The following is a 24,638-nucleotide window of genomic DNA, read 5'->3' on the forward strand; positions in this document are numbered from 1 at the left end:
GGAACAATGAGAATTATTCTCTCACGGTTCTGGAGGCCAGAATGCCACAGTAGGCGTTGGTTATTCCGGCAGCTGTGAGGGAGAATCTTCTATACCTTTCTCTCAACTCCTCCAGGTCATCCTCAACATTCCCCGGCCGGCAGACACGGCTCTCCAACCTGGGCTCATACTCCTCCTTCTCTGTGTGTCTCTTCTCAGGACTGGTCATTGGGTTTAGGGCCTCCCCTAAGTCCAGGATGATCTTGTTTGGATATCCTTCACTAAGAAGATCTGCAAAAATCTTTTGCCCAAGTAAGATGACACACTGAAGTCCTACCTGGACATGAATTTGGGGGGAACACTACTCAACCATTGCAGGTGGCCCACAGCTCACTCTCAGTTCACATGCTTATGCGCTCGCTCTCTCTCCTCTGCCCTCCCTCTCTCTCCCTCTCATTCAATTGGAATTGCCAATGTTTAGAGTGGGTGGCCTCAGGAGACAGAAGATTCTCTATCACGAAGTGTTCAAGCAGAAAGTACTTACCTGGAAAGACTTAGAGGAGATCATGTGTCTGGATGCAAATAATTGGCCCAAACCAATTTGCCTTTATGAGAACAAGGACTGTACCCAAACTACTTCGCACAGTGCTGGGCACTCAAGAGGTGGGTCCCATAGGGGACACTCCCTCAAATCTTAACATCCCTCCTTTCCGTGAATGCATGGACTTCTACAAAGCAAAGTAAACCACAATAAAGGGAATTGCTAAGAATTAGAGTCCACTTGATGACTCTATGCAGAGCACCTCCTTGGTACTCTGAACTATGGGATAAAAGCTGCTCCTCTCTTCCTCTGTCAGCATTTAAATCAGCATTCAAAAAATTATGCAGACTGGACCCAGAAGGGAACTCAGCTTCGTAGCCAGAGTCTCCACCTGGGCAGCTGGAGGGTCCCTCAGGAAAACCTAAGACACAGAGCCCTGGGATCTATTTATGCACCTGCCTAGCCTCCTCAGCAGCAGCCAAGGGCAGGCTGTCTGTTCCTCAGGTACCCAGACAAAGCACACCCACCAGGTGGGTGATTTATCAGCTAAGGGAGGCTCTTAAGCCACAGGTGGGTGCCTGTAAAGCCACCCTCCAGGGAGCCCAGACCTCAGGCCTTGCTTTGCTGCTAATCACCATAAGCACCCTGGTGCTGCAACCCCGATCTGGGTGGCCCTTAGCCACTCCCAAGCCTTGTCACACGCTGGGTGATCTCAGCTGGCCTCACACAAGCCCAAGTTAGCAGGACAGGTGTTGTTATTATTCCCACTTTGCAGATGGAGAAGCTCTGCTGGAGCAGAGCGGAGAGGTCCCACGGCTTGCTCATGGCCACCCAGGGAGCTCATGTCCCAATTCCTGGCCCCATACTCCTCCTCCTGCAGCCCAGGCAGGCAAATGGCAGCTCCGTACCCTCTGTGCTGCCCGGAAAATATCAGGGCACATCTCTTCCCTCTGGGCCCAGGGCTTCCTTTCTGGACTCTGGAGAGTCTCCCTGCCCCTGCCCAGTCTGGAGGCAGAGGGCATGGCCCTGACAGCAGCGCACAGGACTCATGCCCAGGCTGGGCCTGCCTGAGAGCAGCCAAGCATGTCTTTTGGGATCTGGGAGAAGCTGCCTGTCCCGTACTTTTCCAGGCATGAGAAAGAAAGGATGAAGCTCGTGCGAGCTCCCAGCTCCACCTGAGTGACAGCCCTGTCCACCTGCCCTGGAGAGGTGCTCACAGAGGGGCCCTCGGCTTCCCTTAGCCATCTCGAGCACCTCCAGAGGTGGCTGGGTGACTTTGGAGCAGAATGGAACAAGACAAACACTACCCCTGCCTAGGGTCAGAGGTCAGTGGGGCATGAGTTAATGATACCCAGTCGGGGCCTCCACGGGAGGTGGCCGGGTCCGTTCCTTTCTGATGAGGCCCACACCAGATCCCACTGAGCCGCAGGAAGCAGGACGCTGGGGTTGGCCCCTGAAGGTGGGCAGTGGAGGCTGGGTCAGCACCCCTCTGCTGGCTCCTTGGACCCAATCTTTGAACAGGACACAACGTTAGCTGTGGTTTTCCCTCCCCCACCCATTTCTTTGTACTTTTCTCCATCTCTGAGAAATCTGCATCCTCAAGGGGAAACCTGGGTGACACTGTCCATCTAGGAGCTCTTCTGCATTTGGGGTCAGGCAGAGAGGAGCCAGGGGAAGAGGAGAGCCCAGAGTGCAGGCTGTCTCGGCCACCTAGGCCAGCGCCCGGTTCCCATGGCACTCTGCTGGCAGCGTTAATAACTAACCACGTCCCAGACAGGTGCTGGCGGCCTAGCCTTAGGAGTTCTTGTTCAGGGTTGGAAGTGACTCATTTCCCTTTTATAGTTTGCTAGCAGACTGAGTCACCCAGAGGCCAGCCCTCCACACAAGCTCCCACACCTTGGCCAACTAACATGCATGCCCATACCTTGGGACTACCTTGCTCCCAGGCCAGCTGGGCTCATGGAACTGGCCAAACACCATCTCTGTGAATGACCAGGGCTCTGCACCCCTCCTCCCTGCTCTCCCTCAGTTGGGACAGTTGACTCACCATCCCAAAGGAGTCAGATAAGCTGTCTATGCAAAACAAGGCCTGGAGATGGGCACTCATGCCTAAGGCTGGCTAGGTCTGCCTCACCTGTGACCTCTACGCTCATCCTTGATCTCCTGTGGCCCCTACCTCATTTCTGTGTTTAGAAATGAGACTAAAAATAGAAAGTTCCAGAACTGATTAGCCAAAGGACAAGACTGCAATGTAAATAAGTCTCCTTTGTCACTCCTAGGAAGGACAGAGGCTGAAGACAGGTGATCTGAGGCCCAGGAGTGAACATGCTTCCTAACTGTCAGGTGACCATTGAGGCCGAGACCCTGGGCCATGGGCTTGTAAGGCCTTTGTGTGAACTTCTCAGAACTCCTAGGCTGAACAGACACCAGATACAGGCCATCTGAGAGGACAAACACAGGTGCATTTGGGGGTGATTCTTTTTCTGCTCCCATATGTGGTCTCTCTGACCCCCCTTTTTTTTAATTGAAAAGAGAGAAACCAAAAATATGAAAAATAAACAGCAAGAGTTAAAAAAAATACCTCCCTAAAATAGTTTGGGGATTTACTGGGTTTTTTTTTATTTTTTAAATTTTTTTCCTCCAATCCTCAGAAAGTCCCTCCTGCTGCCTGGTTTCTAACACAGACAGTCAACCCAGGTGACATCAGGTTGGACAGCACCGGGTAATCTCACCGCCAAGGGCTCCCAGGCAGGCGTGAGACTGACAGGTCGAGAAAAGATGACACTGTTTCTTTCCTCGGAAGATGAAAAGTGAGCAGGGGAGATGTCAGCAGAGGCTGCGCTCTGGGTGTGTGGGAAATCGGACACCCTGCCAGGCGCTGGCCTTTGGGGTGAACCCCACTTTCTCTGAGCTCTGGTTACTTCTCCTGTCTCTCAGGTGTCAGCCAAACTCGCCCCTGGGGCTCGGAAATCTGCGGCGGGGGCTGTCGCACTTCCACAGAGCCCCTCCCACCCCCCCCACCCCCGGACTTTCCAATTTGCAGCTTGAGGTCTGTGCACAGCCTGACTTCCCCTGGTGCACGTCTTGCACAAAGCATCTCAGGCAGGGGCTTGTCAAACTAAGGCAGCAGCAAGGGTCCACATGCCGGGGACAGAGACTCCACCCGGCTCTGGCTCAAGGGACCATGTGAGTCATTAGGCCTGACCAGTGACCATGATGTCCCAGGGTGAAGTGGGAGGCCTGGGGATATGCCCTCTGCTGCAGGGCCACCAACCCGGGTGACTCACAGTTGGACCCCGAGGGGAAGTTCCGTCTGGCGTCCTCTGGATGGCTCTGGTCCCCGGGTGAGATCATCCCCGCTGCTGCAGACACTCAGAACTGGGACTCACTTCTTTCCCAATGGAACCCAGACTTTTCACTCTCAATTACCATCAGGGCAGAAGCCATCCTCTGGGCCACAGCTCCCTGCCCTCCCCGCCACATGCCACATGATGGATGGCGCCGAGGAAAGTGTGCCTCCTCCCTGGACGTCAGATTTTTCATCACTAAAAAATACGTCTTCCTCCTGCTGATGTCACTCAGGAGCCCGCTGGGCTCCAAGTTAGCGAGTGTGACGATCTTTGAAAGGAAATATGCAAAATCTGTGCATGGGAGCAACACCGTCACACTGCTGTTTACTACTCCTGCTCCGGGGACTGGGGACCAGACTCCAGGATACTATCTTTTGCCCCATCTCCCTGGGCCACGGGTCTGGAGGCAGAAGTGCGAGCCACGGGGTGGGAAAGTGTCCCCAGCAGAGTCTCCCCAAACACTCTCAACCTAGGCAGACACACCCAAGTAAAGACTCTCTGGCTCCCACTGCCCCTTTCTTTCTCTAAGCTTTTCTAACAAAGTGCACACACAGCAGGTCCTCAGTTGACTCTTCTGTCATGTGCAGGAGCAACAGAGAAGTCCGCAAGGAAGGACACTAGACTTTCAATCCCTTACGGGCTCAGTTTTCAGGTCACACACAATCACAAGACCTTTGCTAGCAACCTCCAGGACTGGGTCTTCCTGGACACAGTCTTCCTGGACACATTCTAAGAACACAGGGGATCAGATGCAAGCTCTGGGGCACCGGCACGCAGCCTGGCCCTCCTTGGTGACTGTGGATGCAGGTTGGTCGAGACACAAGAGGAACCTTGGCAAGGCCACTTATCTCGGCCACTCTCCATCTGTGCTCCAGGAGAAGGAAGCGGAGAGGAAGTCCCAAGGGGGCAAGCCAGTAAGGACAAGAGCTCTGAGGGACCACACGGGATGATGTCACTGTCACGACTCCCCTGAGCCCACCCAGCCCCCCCCACCACCCCAACATAACTGGCAAGGGAGGTGGGTATTCTATTTCTCTCTCTCTCTCTCTCTCTCTCTGTTTTCCTGTGGCCATTTGCTGTTCCTTTCATTCTCATTCTTTGCTGCTGGGCCTGCAACACACCCTTGTGACCCCAGGTGGCTCTGCGGGTTGGGGAGTGGGAGGAGAAGGACCCTCACAGCAAGCCTCAGCCACGGTGCAGGAGGCTATCCCAAACCCACAGTCGTGGCCACCAAGCATCAAGCCGAGATGTGGTTGTGGCTTTTCAGCTCATCTCCACTGTCACGGTCATTCGGTTTCCACGTGCATGTGATGGGACGAGAGAGTAATGGGCACGCCCAGGGCCCCTCCTGTCTGGACCTCTGCCCTCCCCACCTGTCGTCTGGACTTCTACAGCATCCCCTGCAAAGGGGCCTGTGAACAGAAAGTCCCACACAGCCCATTGGGCTCAAGATACTCCTTCTCCCTGGCTTCCTGGAAGAAGAGCCTGGGCTCCAGGCCCCTCCCTGCGCCCTCCCACACCTCCCAGTCCCACTCCTGCTGGGCTTCCTCTGCACTTCCTCCCAGACTTCCTCCAAGTCCCATCTCCACCCGGTGCTGCCCCTTGCTCACCACTCCCACATATTGAGCTTCTCTCCTGCTTCCCCTCTACTGCTACCCCATCACCTTCCTGTGTACAAGAGCCTTTACCCAGGGACCATTTTCTCCCGGCTGCCATCTCTCCTGCTCTACCAGAAGTCAGGTTCCATAAAGCAGGATGGGGTCCACTTTGCTCAGCCCTCTGCTTGGAGCATCCCAGCAGCCGCAGGCCCCTGAGGAATATCCCTTAGGTGATGAAGGAGTGGGTGGGAGGAAGGGGCTGCATCTTGGAATGAACCGGCACTGGGTTGGGGTCCTCTGGGGAGGAAGGCTGAGGGCTGGCTGTTGTTCAGAAAGTGTCTGGTCCTGGGGTGGGATTCAAGCAGAGGGAGTGAGGATGCATGGGAGGGGAGATTTGGTGGCTGGAGGGCCATGACAGGTTTCTTAAAAATGAGAAAGTGATATGTCGAATGTTGGGCTGAAGAAAGAGGCTTAGGGAAGGTGTAAAGAGGGTTCATTGGAGGGCGGAAAGTCTGGAAGTCCAAAGGTTGGAGCCCTGGTGGGCACCCCAGCTGTCCACAAAAGCCAAGAGCAGACGGGGAGGGAGGAGGGATGCATGGGACCCTGCTAGAAACCATCAGGACTTGGTGTGGTCGTGGAGGGGACCCACTGGCAGCATTCCTTGTCACTGGTCTGTGTGGACCAAGATGGCAATAAGTGAGGACAGGAAGTAACAGACAGGGCATCTGCGATGACCCACACGTGTGTGTTATTTCACTCGGCATCAGGATTCCCCTAAGGATAGGGAATGAGCATCACCATGGTATAGAGGAGGAAACTGAGGCTTAGAGATCTATCCAAGAAAAGAAAAGAAGAAGAGAAATTTATCTAAGATCATCTCCGGAACTACCAAGATAGAAAGCAAAACAGAAAGCGCTGACATTTTTGGAATGCTTAGAATGTCCCAGGCACCGGGCTGGTCACTAACTGCACTGTCTCATTTCATTTCACAACACAGAAGGGGCTCTCTTTGCTATCTCTGTTTTACAGATGGGGAAGCCAGAGTCCAGAGAAGGGAAGGTCACCAGGCCTGGTCACAAAGCCAGGAAGCTGGAGAAGTCAGGGTCCATGCTCCTCACGCTATGCTACACCAGTGGGGACAAATCGGCAACGTACCCACTTTGCTCCAAACCCCTGCTTGGCATCCCATAGCGTTTCCTTTCCCAGGCTCAGTGGGAGAAACAGAGACCACCTTTTGGCTTCGACGCCAGTGCCAACACCTGAGAAGACCTCCAGTCAGAACCGCACCTGCCTCCGAAAGAAAGGTCTAGACAGCTATAGACCAATTCACCCTTAGGTGCAGGGAGCAGCTGCTCACTCCACATCCTGCATTATTAGGACCAGACTTCAGCCAGCTGCCCTCCAGAAGGCTCTAAGATCCTGTTTAATCCTGTGGACAGTCTCTGTGCTCTGAAGGCCAGCAGGTGCAATTCACCTGCTCCTCGATCTCCTAGACCCACAGGCTTTGCATCACCTGCCCGAGGGTTCTTCCTGCATGCTGCAAGACCTCTGTGCTCTGTGGTGATCTCCACATGGAAAGTGCATGGGGCAGGAGCTGCTGGATGACCTGTCAGGCAGGTGAGTCCATCCGCTGTCCCTATAAGCGGCAGTATACCACAGCAATGGCATGGTCCTGGCTTTGAACCCTGGCTCCCTCGCAAATTTCCTGTGCAATCTCAGACAAGAGACTGTACCACCATTTCCTTGCCTGTGGGTTGGGCAATAACGTGACCTACCTGCTAGAGCTGCGCGACACACAACTGAGTTAAGCCATGTACAGCCAGGAGAATGTAACCTGCCCTGAATTAACCGTGCTGTTGATTCTTAACAAATCTAGGTCTCTGGGCCCTCCCTGATGGCTAACTTTGAGGCTGCTGCCTGCCATCTGGGCTTTGTGCTGGCACACAGGGCCTTACAGGGATGCCCTTGCAAGGGTTTGTGCAAAGAAGCAAAAAAAAAAAACCCAAAGTAACAAGAGCCACAGGGATGCAGCTGTGCGGCGGCCGCTTACAACTCACCTCTGTCCTTGGCCTTCTTTCTTGGGGCGAAGCTCTAATCAAGTCAGCAGGGAACCTCTGATTTCACCTAGAAAAATAAGAGGATGATTATGACAGGAAAAATAACGGAACTCATCTGCAGGCTTAATACGTGCAGTGGGAGCTGCTGAAGGCCACACAGCCCCCGCCAGGGAGTTCAGTGGCTTATTCTTCTTCACAGAATAAAGCCACGTGAATTCAGAAGAAAAGGGAGAAATTCACGTCTGATGCCAATTGTGGACACGGCAGGCCAATGAATATTTTCAAAGCAATGTGGGTATTTATTCATTTATTTATTTTGGTACCACGGACTGAACCCAGTGGGCATTGAACCACTGAGCCACATCCCCAGCCCTTTTTCAGAAAAAAATTTTTTTTTTTGAGACAGGGTCTCACTGAGTTGCTTAGGGCCTCACTAAGTGGCTGAGGCTGGCTTTGAACTCTTGATCCTCCTGCCTCAGCCTCCCAAGCCTCTGGGATTACTGGCCTGCACCACTGCACCTGGCTATGTTTTTTTTTAAGGTAATAAATCAGACATAGAATAAACTCAAAGTAAATGGATATCATATTGGATAGTAACTTTTGTCAAGTTAGAACAAGCTTGAATTTACAATGGACCTTGACTACAAAACAGCTAGGGAGAAGCACTGGGTTCTATCTTTATTGGGCCTTTTATGCAAAGACTCCTATGACACTGTTTTTGCTCGTGCCGATCATACTGTATGCTTGAATTCATTAAATGGTCTAACACCGTAGGAGCATCTAGCTCCACATCTGGCCCCTATGGTTCATAAATAGGGCATTCCATAAATATCAGTGATACTATTATTGATTAAGCAGTCCTTTGTGGGCTTCTAGAGAGGCTCTTACAGCAATCACAGAATTCCTGGACAAACCCTCTCCAGTATCAGCAGGACCGCATCTGTTGCTGCTGCTAAAATAGAGTCTTCATCTTTAAATCCGGCCCCTGTTCAATCTAACTCAGATACCAAGAGAGTAGTATTTCAAAAGGTGTTTAAAGATAATAGCCTTATTCTAAGCGTCCACATCATTAAGCTCAAAGGAATTACTCTAGACCCTTGGGTTGGCAAATAAAAACACTGAGAAGAAAGAGAAAGGGGAAAAGAAGACGATCAGATTTGAAACAGAAAACTCGTCACCTTCGCGCACAAGAGAAAGGATTGTTTGGGTGGTGCTTGGGTTCTCTGCCGAATACACATCACACACCATCACTCAGCGCTCAGAGTTCCTGAGGACAGGGCTGGGCGGTTCTCTACGGCCAACCCATCAGCCCTTGCTCACCATGGGTCCAGATGGGGGAGGGGGAGGGCCTGCCTGCGACAGGTTTGCTGGGCCTGCCTCCGGCTACCAAGTCCATGAACTCATTCCAAGACTGGCCTTGAGTGCAAGAGGCTCTTGACCACTGGACCACTTTAGTCCTGGTGGACTGTGCAACGCTGGGATCCACAGGCCGGCTGTTGAAATTTGGATTTCCCCTGGGGAGGTTAGAGCATGCTTTCCACCTGATAAGCTGAGGGTGGGTTGGGCAGGTAGGGGGGTAACTTTGCATAAAGCAGGATTGGACTCCATTGCAGATGCCAGAGTTGGGGTCGGAGAGCATGGTGGAATTAGCTTGCTCCCTGTGGAGCTTTCTAGCATTTGCCAGCAGCCCAGTGGAACAGGATGTTGCTGAATTGTGGATTCAGGGGGTGGTGGGGCTGAGAACACACGGTGGGTAGCCAGGGCCTAGGGTTGCCCCCTGTTGCATCTTCATTGCCCCTGGGGAACTCAGGGCAGCCAACCCCACATCTCTCTCGAGCCAGAGCCTTCCCCTTTGGGGTGGACACAGTCCTCCTCCTCCAGGAGGCCTGGAGATGTGCCCAGGGGACCTGTGGAATGCCAGATGGGGCAGGACATTGCTCACATCCCAAGAGACAGCAGCCCCCACCCTTTCTGTACTCTGACTCCAGGCACTCCAAGCCCTGGCCCCAAAACGCTCCTCTACGGATCTCTGCATTGAACAGAATGTTTGTTTCGGTCAGTCCTGAGAACCTGTCTCCTTCCCCTTGGCCTTTAGCGTTGGCATGGAGACCCTGGCCTCCCGGGGAGCCTGGCTGCCCACGGATCCCAGCTCTCTACCCTGACATCCTGGCTGGCCTCAGCCGTGGCTGCACACCCACCTCCCCAGCATGTCACCCTGCCCGTGACAGCAGGACAGAGAGTGGACAGCCTGCCTTCCTAAGCAGGCCGACAGCAGCATGCCGCGCCCGCCCACAGCCAGGCCCCTGCAGGAAGCCAGCCCCTCCCTCCTCCTGCACCTCACACCCCACCAGGCCCTTCTTCAGGACACCCCATGCCTGTGCACCATCTAGCGGTTCCTGGCCCAACCACCATCTCAAAGTCACCTCTAGCTAAGATAGAAGGGCCCACCTTGATGGAGGAACCCAGAAACAATAGCCCCCCAAGTGAGGACACAAGAAGACACCAGCCCGGAGAATGGTCAGTCCCACAAAACGCCTTCTCCAAAAAGCACCACTATTTCAGTAAGCCACACTGGATCAGAGACCCCGTGTGCAAGAGCAGGGCGTGGAGGGATGGCTTCGACACCCAGAGACCTTTTTTAGAGCCCTCTCTTTGGCCAGAATGGGGAAATTCTTGGACCTTAGAAATGGGTCCCAATCAGAGGGGAGTGACTACCTTTCTCATGACAAAATAGGCCACAAAGCTCCCAGAAGATTTGTCTCTATTTTCAAGGAGCATTCTAGAAGCTCCCCAAGGCCAACATACCCACTGGCTAGAGATACTTTCCAGGACTCCCGAAAATGGTCTCATTTCTTTGAAAAGCAGAACAACTGAGTGGACGTCTAACGCCTAGATCGTGAGGAATCCAGCCTGGCTGCTTTTTATCCTGGTATCATCGCGGTCATCAAATAAGGGAAGAAGGGACCTGTGAGGACAGAAATGCCAAAGGCCATGAGCGTCGTAACTTGGACCTGAATGTACCAGCTTTTTTACAACCTCCACACTTGCCAGACTTTACTGAGGCCCCTTGTTGAATGACCCCTCTGTTGCCACCACAGAACTTTCCAGAAGACCCCCACTCCAGTTGGGGGACCCTCCCCCAACGGCCTCCCTTGGGTTCCTCCCTTTCACTCTGGGCTGTGTCCAAGGTTCTCCTGCCATCTCGGGCAGGTTCACCTGAGGCCCCGGCGCCCTGGCCCCGTTTCTGGCCAGGCTGTGCCTCAGAGGCCTCCACCCCCGTCTGCTCGTGGGAAGCCCCGGCTGGCAGGAGGAGCAGACTCCGAGGTCCCAACACAGGCTCTCAGCCCCCTGCAGCATAAACACCGGGCCTGCATCACACCCAGGCCTATAAAAGATAATTATACAATCTGATCTGGCAAATTAGTGCCACCCAACTGTCTAATTCTCACAATGAGTTCGAGGGTTGGATCGGCAGGAAAAATTAACCTGGATCTTTATTGGGATTCGCCCCCAGGTCAGGATTAGGGTTCGTTCATCTCTTTTATTTTCCCATGGAGAGTAGAAAGGCCTTCTCCCACCCCACCAGTGCTAGGCGTTCCGGGGGCTGTCTGCTAGGCATTTGCACATGTCACCCCACTCCAGGGAAAATCAAAGGAAGCACCCAGAGAGAGAGAGAGAGAGAGAGGGAGAGAGAGAGAGAGGGCAGGCAGGCAGAAGCGGGGAAGGTGTTTGCTCACAAGAAGGAAAGCTAGGTCGTCCCAAATCAGGGAGTCGTTAGCCGATACTGACTTGACACGAGGCCAACAAACTGAGTTCCCAGAGGGCAATCTGCTCCCTAATTCCTCTGGCCCAACTGTGAGGGCTTGCTCAGAGAACATCCCCACCTTCCTCTAACACAGCCCTCTTCCTGTTGGCCCCCACCCCCTCCCAGGAGCCAGTCTTTCTAAAGGAGAGGGTCATTATGGGGAGGTAGCACCCAGCTTCCTAGCTTGATAAACGGGCAGATCTCTGAAGAATGGTTCCCACAGTGCCCAGGCAGCTGACAACAGGCAGAGTTATCCTTCATCTAACACACACACAGAGCAGCTGCCAACCCACCCCCCTTTTTTCAGGGGTTAGGGATACTTTTCTGGGGGTTCTTAATCTCCCACCCATACTCCTAAATCAACTCTGAAATGACCACTTGCCTAGAACTCAAAAGACTCATTTTCTCTCAGGGAAATCGGATTATGATGTGTGCAGAGGCCCAGAGAACTTTCTCTACACTGCGGGATACTGCAGGATGGACCCATCAAATTATCCAAATGTGCCTCTCTATCAGAGCCACCTGGCTGAAGGAACCAGTGTGCTATTCCAGGCCAGTGCATGTGTGTTGGGTGGAGTAGGGGTGGGAGGATGGGGGTAGGAGGGTGGCTGCAGCATTTTGCTCTCAAACACGGCATGAGAACCAAGCTTCCCCACTTCAGAGCAGGGTTTACTGTATGTGGGCAACCTAACACATGTATGGGTATTGTGTGTGTGGGTGTGTGTGTGGGTGTGTGTATGTGTGTGTCCCCACGTGCAAATAGTTTTTCCTAGGACAAATGTCTTATTGGAAAAGCAAATAGTTTTAAATAACTGCCTCTATCTTAGAGTGGTGAAAATGCTCCTTGTTCCTCCCGCATAAGGATTCTGGGCGACCCGCTTGGGCGTGTGAAGAGGAACCCACACACATATTGTCAGCCGGATTGCAATCTTTGTGGAGTTCTAGTCAAATCTCAGGCTTCAGTTCCAAAATGGTTGAGACAAGTGTGCACTTTCTGGAAGCAGATAGACACCACTCCTGTCCTCCCAGACGGTGGAGTCTTAGCTGGAGGAGGACGCAGCACAGAAAAATACCCTGAGCAGGAATCCAGCAATCCGAGCTTCATTCTGAAGAGAGATCTGCTGTCAGCATGAGCAGAAAGCCTGGAAGACAGACCTGAGAACACCAGAGAGCCAGGAAAAGTACTGTAGGCACTGGGAAAAAAATCCTCAACACACTGAGATGGCTTCAAATACAGGCACCCACCTAGGTGTTCCAGGTGTCCTTTTTCTCAATTGAAAAATGTGGAGGGCAGCAGTGACCACTTCTTGCCCCTTCTAAGAACTCTGCCATCAAAGCTGGGGTTTCTATTTCAGGATGTAAAAGAGGACCGTGACTATTTCCATGTCAATGCCAAATTAAAAGGTGCATTCAATAGCTTTGCAGAATTCCTGGGCCCATAGGAAGTAAATCAGTAAATGCTATCTGTTTCTATTACCATAAAAAATTATACAATTTCACAAATAAAAATAAATGCAAAGAGAAAAAATATTACAGAATTTATTAAGTTATTAAAACAATAAAGAAAACAAAAAGCTAATGGTAGTCCTCTCTGGGTACTAAGCTTACACGTGACTAGTTTCCTTATTTCTGCACGTCTAAAGTGAACGTGCATTGTTTTGTGAAGATAAGCCACGGTATTTAAAAAAAAATAATAATTAATGGGCATTTATTAGTTTGAACTAGAAATAAAAATAATAATGTAATCTGAAAAAAAAAAAACAGTAAAAATGTAAGTTGTAAGACTTTGCCACATCAGAAGCCAGGGACAGAGAGTGAATTGGACTCAGAGTTGGGGGCTCGAGGTGCCATCTGGCAAAGCTACCCATGGAACCAGGCATGACCCTGAGGGAGATGGCAAGTGCTCCAGGGTCATCTCAGAGGCAGTTAAAATTGCAGGGACAGAAGGGGGCAGCTTCCACAGAGAGGTAAGTGGAAATTGGCTTGGACTGTGAACGTGACTGAGAGTCCTCACCAGCTGACAGGCAGCAAGCCACAGGGTAGAACTTTCCAGACACCTTTGCCATTACAGACAGGGCTCCGGTGTCTCTATGGCCCCACACCCTTGACCACACCTGTTAGGCAGCCTAGCCCAGAAGCAGAGGGCAAGACCCCCACCCCTGACATGGCCTGGAGGGCCTGGGAGAGAAAGGGGCCTGCTGTCCCCATGGACACTGAAAGAGGAGACTGACCTGAGAACCAGGATCTATCTGCAGGACCCTTCTGCCAGCAGAGCCCACCTCCAAGGGCATGTGGGGGTCAGTGATGAGGAGACCTCCTTCAGACGCCCCAGGTGCGGAAGATCCCCCTTCACCTCCCTCTTGGCCTCCCTTGTTAGTCCAGCACAAAGCGGGACCAGAGGTGGGATGAGGCCTCTCCAGTCCCCTCTCCCTGGAAGATGCTCACATTCCTGCTCTGGACCTTGTTCCTAAGCTGCAGTGTGTCAGCTGCCCCCACATCACCCCCTTATAGACTTTCTCCCACGTCCAGTCACTTTTGCTAATGCTGCCCATGGTCCATCTTCTTATAGTCCCGTGACCACAATAACAGCTCAGATCGTTGTTAACCTCAGGACCAGGATGTTCCTATAATAATAATGTCATTTACCGAGTGCTTACCATGTTCCTTAATTCCCCGACAACCCTTCCTCATCTTATATCCCTTCTCACCTGGTCCATTACTCTGTTCCCCTACTGGAAACTCCCAGCTCTCGGGTGCCTTGGGGCCTTTGCACTAACTGTTTTCCTTGGCCTGAAACACCCTGGGTAATGTGCAAAGTCTCCACTCGATACTTCTTCAGTGAGGACCACCCGGACAACCCAGTCACCCAGGCCACCCAAGCAGAACAACCTGCTGTGTTCTTCACCTCACCTGAAATTATATTTGTTTATTGCATTTTTGTTTGTGTCTCCACCCCTGAGATGGTTAGGACCTTGAGTGCAAACAGCTTGTCTCTTTTCTCCACTGTAGGATCCAGCACTCAGGAGGTGAGTTAGAGTTCACCCCTTTTGTGGTTGAACAAATGAAGGAGTATTAGTATCCACATATGAAAGATAAGGTAATTGAGGCATGGAGAGAATTAAAATTTGTTCACCAGGCTAGTAAGTAGTTGGGTTAGCATCTGCTCCAAGGTCCTCTGACTAGAGGTCAAGCTGACTTGAGACCTGCCTGTTCTAGCCATTTCATGTCATTCTCAGCTAAAAGAACAGTCAGCTCTGCCAAGCTCTGCTCAACAGTCCTCGGTGGCTCCCTACTGCCTTCTGCCTGTAATCAGAGGCCATCCTCACTCTGAGCCCTCTCCTCTCTCCAGCCATGTTTATAGGACTGCCCTGCAGGTATCCAATCTTTCCTCCCCAGACCTCAGCTCGTTGCTCCCCAAACCTGCAATACCTTCTCTTCTCTGCCTCTCTCTGACGCTTCTGGGCTAAGCCCAGGCCATGCCCTGTCCCTCAAGAGGCCACCTGACTTCCCAGACCTCGCTTGGGCCACAGCATTTAGTGCATGTGCCCCCTGGTTGGCACTGAACCTAGGACGATGCAGGGATAGGTCACCTGTCCTTTCCAAGGAGACCAGAAATGGCTCTAGAGTGAGCAAGGGACCTCCTGTGTTTGAATTTCTGGAGCCCGGCTCAGAGCACAAACCACGGGATAGAGCAGAGCAGTTGACTGACAGTCTCTCAGTACGGCCCTTCGTGGTGCACAGCCGTGCTCCATGATAGCCAAGTTTTCTCAAGGTCACTCAGCTGAAGAGCTGGACTTGCTGCTCACAGGGGCTCTCTGACTTTGCATCCCTGACATGGTCCCTCGCCTGCCCCCACCTGGAGCTGCAAGCAGGGGTCCGACTTTTCACTCTCTCCTTAGTCTTCCTTGAGTAGACTCTAACTTGAACTTGAAAGCATAGCCCAACTCACCGGGCTTTAAAAAAACAACAGAAAAACCTGGAAGTTTACAAGCCCATCAAACCGCATCTTTGCCCCCAGGGATGCCCACGGAAGACAGCGTCCAAACAGAGGCTGGGCATCCCCTGACCCCACCTGTGATGTCACTGTGGTTGCTTGCCACTCCCAGCCAGCTGACGGCCGAACCACAGAAGGTGTCCCAGGCCCAGGTCCACCACCCTCGTGCCAAGCCTGAGCCCCGTGTCTGGGTTTTACCATGTTTAAATGGAAAATAAAATGCTCGACTCAAATACACTTTTCCAATGATATTTTAAGGAAAAATGAGATCACAGAAAATTGGGGAGGTAAGTTTAGATGGTGTGACCCCAAGCAGCAGTTCTTTATCCCAAAGCATCCCGAGAGAGGCTCATTCACCAGATGAGGTGCGGAAAACTGGGAGACCTTAAGCCCCAGAGACCACCAGGGCAGCGGCGACGCTTATGCTAAGAAGAAGCTCTTAAGATGCTCCACACCCTCCCTGCAAATAGCCTGTCCCCTCTGATCCTCATGCTCCATAGGACCCTGTGGTCCCTTAGGTTTGCAAAAGCTGCCCAAGGTCCTGTTGCCAGCCAGGTCAACATCTGCCTGTGCCAGAGATACCAAATGTTTCCTAAACCCACCCCAGGCCGGCTCCCTGCGCTGTGAGTAGTTATTAACGTTAACTCACAGCATTAATTAAAAAACGTTCAGCCAGGCAAATTCTCATACTTTTAAAAAGTCATTTGGGTAATCGCCTTTCCATGCGGCAAACTTTCCAAACGACTGACAGGTTGACATTTCACAATGTTGTTTGTTTTAATCAAGAAAAGGGGGAAAAAGCCAGTGTGGTTCCCCGGTTCATTTTTCAGGTGCCTTGATTTATTGATTGACAAATCCTTACTTAATAGCTGTACAGCGAAGGCAGCTCTCACCTTGCCGGGCTGGTTTCTAGACTGGGACAGAGGGAAGTGGCCGCAAGGCCAAGCCCAGCCCCCCTAGGTCCCCTGGACCCTCCTGCATGACCTCCCAATCCCTACTTCAGGTGCAGATCATCCCCACCAGACAAGGGTGACTTCCGGAACCAGTGACCGATGTGCCTCCTAATCCAGCCATGTGGCAGCCAGGGGTCAGAGTGGGTAAAACCCTCCACGGCGGCTCACAAACAGTTCTGTAAAGCCGCAAAATCCAGAACGATGCTGGACTACACACATTTCAACCCACCTCCGCCATTTATAAGCCTTTGACAAATGCCTCAAATTCTCTGTGTCACAGTTTTCTCATCTATCACAACTGCTTATAGTAACAGCCAACCCATGAGGCTGTTTCGAAGGTCCAATCAATTAATATTTGCAAAGCACTTTAAGCAGCATCAAGAACATAAATGCTGGGGACCTGGGCTCCACGGTGGAACAGCTTGCGCTCATTCTAAGCATGAACATTGTCTGCTTTCCCTTTGACATCCATGAGCCAGCCGTGTCATGAGCCTTCAGTGGAAAGACCAACGGGCTCCGAAAGCACTGCCAGCTCCCTCTCCCAGGGCCCTCCCCTGCTGATGTCCAGGACAGGCGGGTGATGGACGGCCAGCCTGGGGAGGCCTGAGGTTTGCGTGGAGACTCACCCTCCACACCCAGCACATCATCAGGACCACATTGCAACCAAGAAGCCCCATGGCCACGGACAGCAGCCACCACACACTCTTCAGGGAAGAAGGGCTTTTCTTGTAACTAAACCATGTAATTAAGCAACCTTACAACAACAAAAGACAAGGCAGATGTGCAGAGCCCATACCTGGAACCGTGTGCACACGGCGTAGGCATTTCTGTGTTGACTGAGCACCTACTGTGTGCCCGGTATTAGACCAGGCACCAGAAAAGCAGAGATGAGAAGGCAGATCCCTGGTTCACGAGCTTAGTCTAATAGGTGACATCGAAAATGAACGTTGCTCGTATTTTATGATGTGTATTCTAATGGATCATGTATGTGTGTGTGTTATATATGACCTATATCGAATATCTACAACTGGCTCCCTATGCTTGGTGAGCCTCGGGGCGAAGGTGGCTCCTGCCTCCCTGGGTTGGCAGGACAGGGGCATCTGGGCTATTGAGGGGAATGGCTGCAGTGCCATTTCCCAAAGGGCTCCCTCGGTTGGGTGGAAAGGAGGATGCCGGGCATACCTGGGAATAGGCAGAGCTCTGGCGCTTTCGAGCTATAGGGCACGGGATACCAGCAGGCAGGTAGGTACAGGTAATCCATTAGTTGCCAGGGACAGAAAGAGGAGAGCTTGGCAGAGCTGTGTCCAAATGAGGTCGCAGGGAGGTGCTGGGCTGTGCCCAGAGCAAAAGATCCCCACGGGACCTGGGGGACAGCATGGCCTCGCACCTGCATTTGTGCCGTGCTATCTTCTCATCGGCCAAATCTGGACCGTTGCTCCTCATCCTTCCTGCCTCCCTGGGGTGTCTGGAGACACATGAGAACCAAGTCGGCGGGATGCGGGAGGCTGGAGATCTGCCTCCTTTCCGAAGAAAGGCCAGGGGAGAGCTCCGGGGGGGTTCTTTTACTTGTGGGGCCACGTGTGTGCAGTGGTTGTGGGTTTCTTTGGGATTATGAGAAAATCCTAATGGAAGAGAAGTCATTTAAGCAGGCCAGGAGAGGCAGATATTTTAAAATATTAAAATGAAATCCAACAGCCTGAGAACAGGATTCCTTCTACAGGCACGCTGATTTTCAAATCCTGTGCTGTGACCAGGAGCCTGATCCGAAGGGTATTTAACTTGGCTCTTTTCTGATCCCAAGGCCACCCAGAGTACATGGCAATGGGCTTCTGTGAGAACCCCGCAGCCTGGGTCCTCAACAGGTGACAGCGCTGGCTTCGGGGCTGGGTCGGGACTTCGATTTTCTTCAACCGAGAGTCGAAGACAACGATGGGAGTCTCCTCATCACATGCCAGTCTTCTGACTCAGACGGGGGCCCCTGAGGACTGGGCTGCACACCCACCAGCCTGTCCACAGACGTGCTAAGCCAAGAGGAAGACGGGAGGACCCGGAGGGCAGAGTGAGGGGGTCCCACCTCCTTGTTAAAAGCCTCAGAAACCCAGAACACCCGGCTCAGCGGGCTCCTACGGAGCGTGGATTTGCACATGACCATGTGAGACAGGAAGCCCCAAATCAGCACACGTCAGTCCCCAAGGGCTGAGGCCTGACTGCAGGATCCCCAGCTCCACACAACGCAGACACATCATAGGCTTAGAAGCGTGCAGTGAACCAACACCTGAGCGAGCAGAGATTTACCAACCCAAGAGAAGGGCTGAGCTCACGGCCGGGGGGGGATCGGGTATGTTGACTGCCTTGATGCTTCAGAAGAGAGGAGAATCTCAAATTAACATCAGCATCCGTACAAGCTTAGCACCGAGGGCTTCCGGTACCACATGGTGCGTGTTATCTCCTTCCACACCATCTGCCTGCGCTTTCCATAGCTGGCTTTGGATTGTAAGAGCCTGTGGGCCTATTTTGCTGTCCCTACTGGGATAGATGCAGCTTGAAGGCATGCTTTAAGACCAATTCAGCTTTTGGTATTGAAGGTCAAACATTTCTGAGTTTCCCCATAAGAGAGGCCACTCTCTAGACATCGTCCATTTCGTACGGAGGTGGAGATTGCTCTACTGTCCTGTGCAGAGGGAGACGTGGAGGAGTCCAATAGGTCACCACAGGGTTCCAGGTTACTTCCAATGAAAACTAGGCAAAATTTAGCACTGCGTGGTCGAAGCTGTTGAGAAAACAGAGGCTGTAGCTGTAACACCACACCGTGTAGCAGCCTCAGAAGTTCTGGACCCTAACCCCTCCCCATCCTTCTTCAGAGCCAGCCACAGGGATTACACTAAACCCTTTGAAAGCAGATCGAGCAGAGGAGACCAGGGGACAGGAGCCAAGACGTCTTGACCTGGATGGGCTTCTCCTCTGTGCTAATGACACATGGGGCTGGGTCACTCTTTGGGGTGGGGCTCTTCTGTGCACTGTAATATGTTCAGCAGCATCTGTGGCCCCCACCCAATAGATGCCAGTAGTCGCCCCCAGTCAAAGTTCCCCTCACTGCTGGTCTAGGGTCCACCTGGCCACTACTTAGCAATGGGCCTGACCCTCTCACACAGCCAGCCCTCTCTACATAGGACTGTAACCTCACAGAGTCTGTGAGTTTTCAACCATCTGGATTGGTGTTTCCCAAAACAGAGGTGATGTGTCACCTAAAGGTACACGTGATAACTACTGGTCACAATCGGACATGGCATTAAATGACACGGCCACACAATGTTTTCTCTTCCTGGGTCTCTTTCAGTCCCAATAGCAGGAAGAACATGTCTAGCTTATGCTATTAAATCCTTACCACCTCTTCCATCTGGTCCAAAGGCGGGAGGGGAGACAGAGAGGACGCGTGCGCACATGTGTGTGCGTGGTTTTCTCAATCTTAGGGTCTTGAGAAAACCACAAAATCTAAATCCTTATGATTTCATCAGACCCCCTATGTCAAGTGATGCTGAACTCCATTTATGATAGTGACACTAAGTGTCCACATGTCAGTGCGACAAAAATCACAAAAGCACTCAGGAAGTTCGGGGAAGGTGGACTCTGCCCAACCTCCTACTGGACACATTATTGAATACCTCACATGGAGCTTGAGACTCGAGGACACATTGCTAATTGAAAAACTCAGAATGCGAGTTCTATCCTCTCTTCTGTCATAAAGGTGATAAGTGACTAACCTTTATGAATTGTGAAATGACTCCCCCCCCCAAAAAAAATTATATGTTGAAATCCTAACAAATAATATGATGGCACTTGGAGAGACAGTCACTCCAGATGTCATTACTGAGGGTGAGAGCTGAGGTGCCATGGGCTCAGGACGCAGTACAGCCGCCACCCTCATACAAACAGGGAGAAGCTGTGTGAAGGAAAGGTGGAAACCAGGGCATAATTGGCACAGCAAGGAACATCCAAGATGGCCGGAAAACTGCTGGACACAGTGCAGCTCTCAGGAGGAGCCCACTCTGCTGCGAGCATGAGATGGAAGTTCCAGCCCCCAGAACCGTGAGAGAATACATTTCTGTGGTTTAAGCCATTCAGTTTGTGATGCTTTTTGTCCCATCAGCCTTAGAAAACCAACATAATACGTTATCTTAAAATCAGTTTCTCTAGTTTGGTGATCGTTCCAGGAAACACTGTACTTTATACTTCTAAATCCCTTGGGGCAGGGAATGAAGAGGCACTTGCTGTACTCATGTTCCTTTAGAGAGGGTGCTAGTACCAAATGAAGACGGAAAGACCAAAGAAAACCCTCCACACCATCTGTGGCTACATTTGCCTCACTAAGATCTGTACAAATTGCACAGGCTAGGTATCTGCTCATTGGCTTTTCCTCTCTGGTTATCTTTAGTCAATAAAGGCGCCCAACTTGGGTATAAGGAGGTCCCAGGTGGAGGCAAAGCCAGGCCTGTCACTCAGGTCTCCCAGCCCTGGAGCTATCAGACCTCAGGTCTACAGGACTCACCCCGTCCTCTGCCTCCTGGGGGGCATTCACACTCCCTGGGCCTTTGGATCAGAAGCTTTGAAGACAACTCTGAATTTCCCAGTGCCTAGGCAGACTCTCTGTTTAAAGGGATGCTGTAGGAGGTGACCAAATACGTAGGCTCTCTATACCCTTCTGCAGACAGTGCCAACTTAACGTGGTCATATGATGAGCAGCACTGCAGGTAACCCAGCCACCTCTCACGCCGTCGATGGCAGAGGGAACAAGAGCTTTATCTTACACTAACACCTCATCAGAACCTAATACTTTAAGGCACCTGCCACAGAGCCAGAAAATTATAACTCCATGTAATTAAGAAAAATACCATATAATTATTCACGTCTGCACAAAGCACAACCATCAATAAACAGAAAACATAGCCTTGCTTGTGTATTTTTTTTCTTTCACTAAAGTCAATACACCATAATCCCCAGCTCTGATCACCTGTCCATTTAAGAGATCAATAATCAGGCTGGATTAGAAAATGACATTCCTGCTTTTTCTCCTTCTCTGGGAGTAGCCAAGTTACTATAAATCAAAGGAACAAAGGAACCCAGAAAGTACACCTCCTGGACAACAGGTGGGCCTGTACAGCCCTCTCTCTGGACCCCCACCTGGAGGTACCAGCTCAGTTCTGAACAGGCATCTCGGGTGTGGTGGATGCTATGCTGGGCTGGGGTTTGCCAGTGATAAAGATGACACAAAGGTCTCTCCCCTGTGGTTTGTGTTCTGGGCAGGAACATGGGTCATACACAAGTAAACAGCAGCATCCCATCATAAACCATGAGGCTTCTGCAAAGAATGACGGAGGGTGGAAGAGGGTCACAATGACAGGAAGGGATGCTAAGCCAACACCTGTGGGACACCAGGAGGCAGTGACATGAGTTAGCCCAGGGAGCTGGCTTCTGGTTGTCCAGGAACAATGGGGGTGAACCCCAGCTCCAAGGCCACACGGCAGGAAGCAGAAATTCTGAAAGAGCTAAAAGAAAACAGCCCGCCTTGGGAGAACGCAAGACCCAAGAGGACACAAGGCTGGGACAAACTGCAGACCCGGACCTCGGGGTCAGGAAGGAAGCCCAGGGAGTCCCAAGGAAAGCCCGGGGCTTGGACGAAACACCTGGACGGAGGAAGCATGTGCCTGGGGAAGGTGCCCTTATTTCACAGATCATCACAAAAGAAAAGCCACAGATCAGAGCCCCTGGTTCTGGCAGCCATCACTGAGCAGTGCAGCAGCACATTCTGCGTGAGCTGCGGCCTTCACAGAGAGCTCACGTCTCACACGCCCCTTCTCCCTGCGGCCCGCTGAGTTCTGGAACGGGCATGATGAGGGTTTCCATTTTATCACCATGAGTGTGGGGCCTGGTTAAGGTTTTAAAAGCTAAAAATGAGACTTCCTAATTCCCTGTCCCTGGTTGGGATAATGTCCCCAGAGCAAGCCTGGAAAATCCCTAGGCTGCTAGGTCACTGGGGCTCAAAGTCCTCCTCCACCCTGCCCCACCCGCCAACGGAAAAGTACTGGCTCCTCAGCAGCTGGGTCTCCTCCAGGGGTCCCTGCTGGGGACAGGGCTGTGCCCCCCATCCACAGCCCACAGGGAAATCCCACCCAATTAGGTTAAGCCCCTGCCTCCCTTCTTGGTCTAACTGGTTTCACACCCTTGAACGACCTTGTCCAAATAACCAAGTAGTCAAATGTGGCCAGGGGCCAGGAAAAAAGCCCTGAAAAGCAGTGAGTCCTTCAGATCCGAGGGCTCCCAGCTTGGCTGGGACACTGTCCACAGTAGGAAATGGAACGTGAAGATCTGGTGGACCGAGGAGGGAAAGGCAGGCCCCAACCCTGCACCCAGCCGGCACCACGGCAGAGGGTCGAGGCCCAGGACCTTCAGCGATCCTAAAAGGGCCGCTTCCTGACCATGAGGAAGGCTCTTGCACGGTGGAGAGAGGCGGGTGGCAACAGGGCCAGAGGTGGACACTAGGACCCTCCTGCTTCTTTTCGTGGGGTGGCACACCTGACTGGCCAGGCACACCTGGACACTGGGGCTGGCCAAGCTTCCCAACAGTCGTTCACTGTTCCCTGAGTGGAGAGACCTGGCAGCCTCCCGCCTTCCAGACAGGGGTTTTTTCTCCTCCTTGGTGGGCCACGCCTTCCCCAAGCACATACTCCCTGCATCCAAGTGTTTCGTCCAAGCCCCAGGCTCTGACCGCAAGAAGTGCCCTTTTCTTTGGTGGACTCACCTCAGACGTGAGGTCCCAGAGAGCCAAACCGCCCACTAAAAGGACATCCCCAGCACATTTCTCTCCAGTCAGAGGGTCTGTGGCTGGTGGCCACAATCAGCACGTCCTTCCCCACCCCGGGGCCCTGCAGAATCGGTCCTTGGTTCCTGCATTTATTTATGGCAGTGACCTAAGGAGCGATTGGCTTTCAGCTTTGGGTGCTCCTGTCTGACCCAAAGCAAACTGGGCAAGTCCCTGGTAAAACCAAGTTGTTGAACACAGGTCTCGGCCCCCCTTGGTGGGGCTGCTCCCCGCCTATATCCCTGTAAAAATGAAAAAAATAACAGGACCACCCCCCACCCCTTCTAGCAGAGAGGAGACCACAGCCTCCACGGAAACGCTCCAGCGTACTCTTGAGTTTGGGGGTCCATGCCACCTGTGGGGGACATGGACACTCTTCATGAGAGTTTTTAGAGGACCTCTTCTTTTTTTAAAAAAAAAATACTTAATTTTTTTTTTTTTTTTTTTTTTTTTGGTCACACAAAACCTGGTTGTGAAAGGAAAAGAAAATGCCAGCCCTGTTTGACAGACATCAGATTTATGACCGTTTTTTAAGCCTCAAGTACGTCACAAGAACTGGCCCACCTACTGCACAGCCCCAACTGTAAACATGCCGGGTGCCCGTCCCTGCGCTCCCCCGACGGGGCCTGTGGCCCTCCACCTCTGAACGGCCCTTGTTTCCCTCCCGTGGCCTCTGGTGGGTTAAAAAGATGCTTGGCTGTATGTATATGGAGAACACACCATGGAACTCTCTGGGCTCAACCTCCAAGACAAACACAGCCTGCTCACGCCTCTGCCGTCGCAGGCAGGCCGCAGATGTTAATAAACATGGCTGGGGTTTATGATCTGCCCACCGCTTTCTCCATCCATTTTATACTCGACAAGTCGGGAGCTCATTTTTTTCCCCCTTCCCTTAACGTACAAACTCAGTAAACTGTTGTAAGGCTTGGCAATAAATTTATGAATTTTGGCCTCCAGATGTGGCTGGAAATAAAAGTAAACACAGGGCGTGGGCAACTGCGTTGAAGGTTTGTGCCCTGCGAGGCTGAGTCTGCAAAAACCCGGCCTGAGAGAGACTCGTTTGCCCTTTGCAACGAGACAGGGGGAGATAGTTTTCCCCCAAGGTAGGGATGCTGTTTGCTACAGGAAAGAAATGCAACCCCCCCCCCTAGAAAATTAGGGTAAGGATTAGAGGGCAGAAATTTTGGATCCCCATCCAGAGCGCCATGCATAATCGAATCCCTGCTGACAGGGAACCCTCCGACACCCTGGGTAGGATCTGAGCCAATAGGAGGAAAGTCCTGAGAGCAGGAAAAAAAACAGCAAAACGTCCCATGGTGGGCTCCACTTTTCTTGGACTATTTATACAGAAAGAGGAGAATGAAAGACGTTAGTAAAAAGAAAACAAAGGTCAACTGTAAACCGATAGGTCTGTTCCATACATGAACCAGTAGGTTTGATTTTATAGATCCGAAGGCTTGTGGCACTTCAGGGCCTTTCAGATCAGGAGTCCTTCTTTCGGCCCC

At 52.0% G+C, this 24,638-nt stretch overlaps 1 long non-coding RNA gene across 1 annotated transcript in view; it reads right to left on the minus strand.

The window, feature by feature from the left end:
- LOC308636791 overlaps positions 1-24,638 on the minus strand; it is a 141,447-nt gene that overhangs the window by 14,730 nt on the left and 102,079 nt on the right. The window contains exon 2 of the long non-coding RNA XR_014019479.1: positions 7,526-7,592. This is a non-coding gene — a long non-coding RNA (uncharacterized lncRNA). The remainder of the gene's footprint in view (positions 1-7,525; positions 7,593-24,638) is intronic.

Source organism: Spermophilus citellus (genome assembly GCF_964194105.1).
Source record: "Spermophilus citellus genome assembly, chromosome: 17".
NCBI lineage: Eukaryota > Metazoa > Chordata > Mammalia > Rodentia > Sciuridae > Spermophilus > Spermophilus citellus.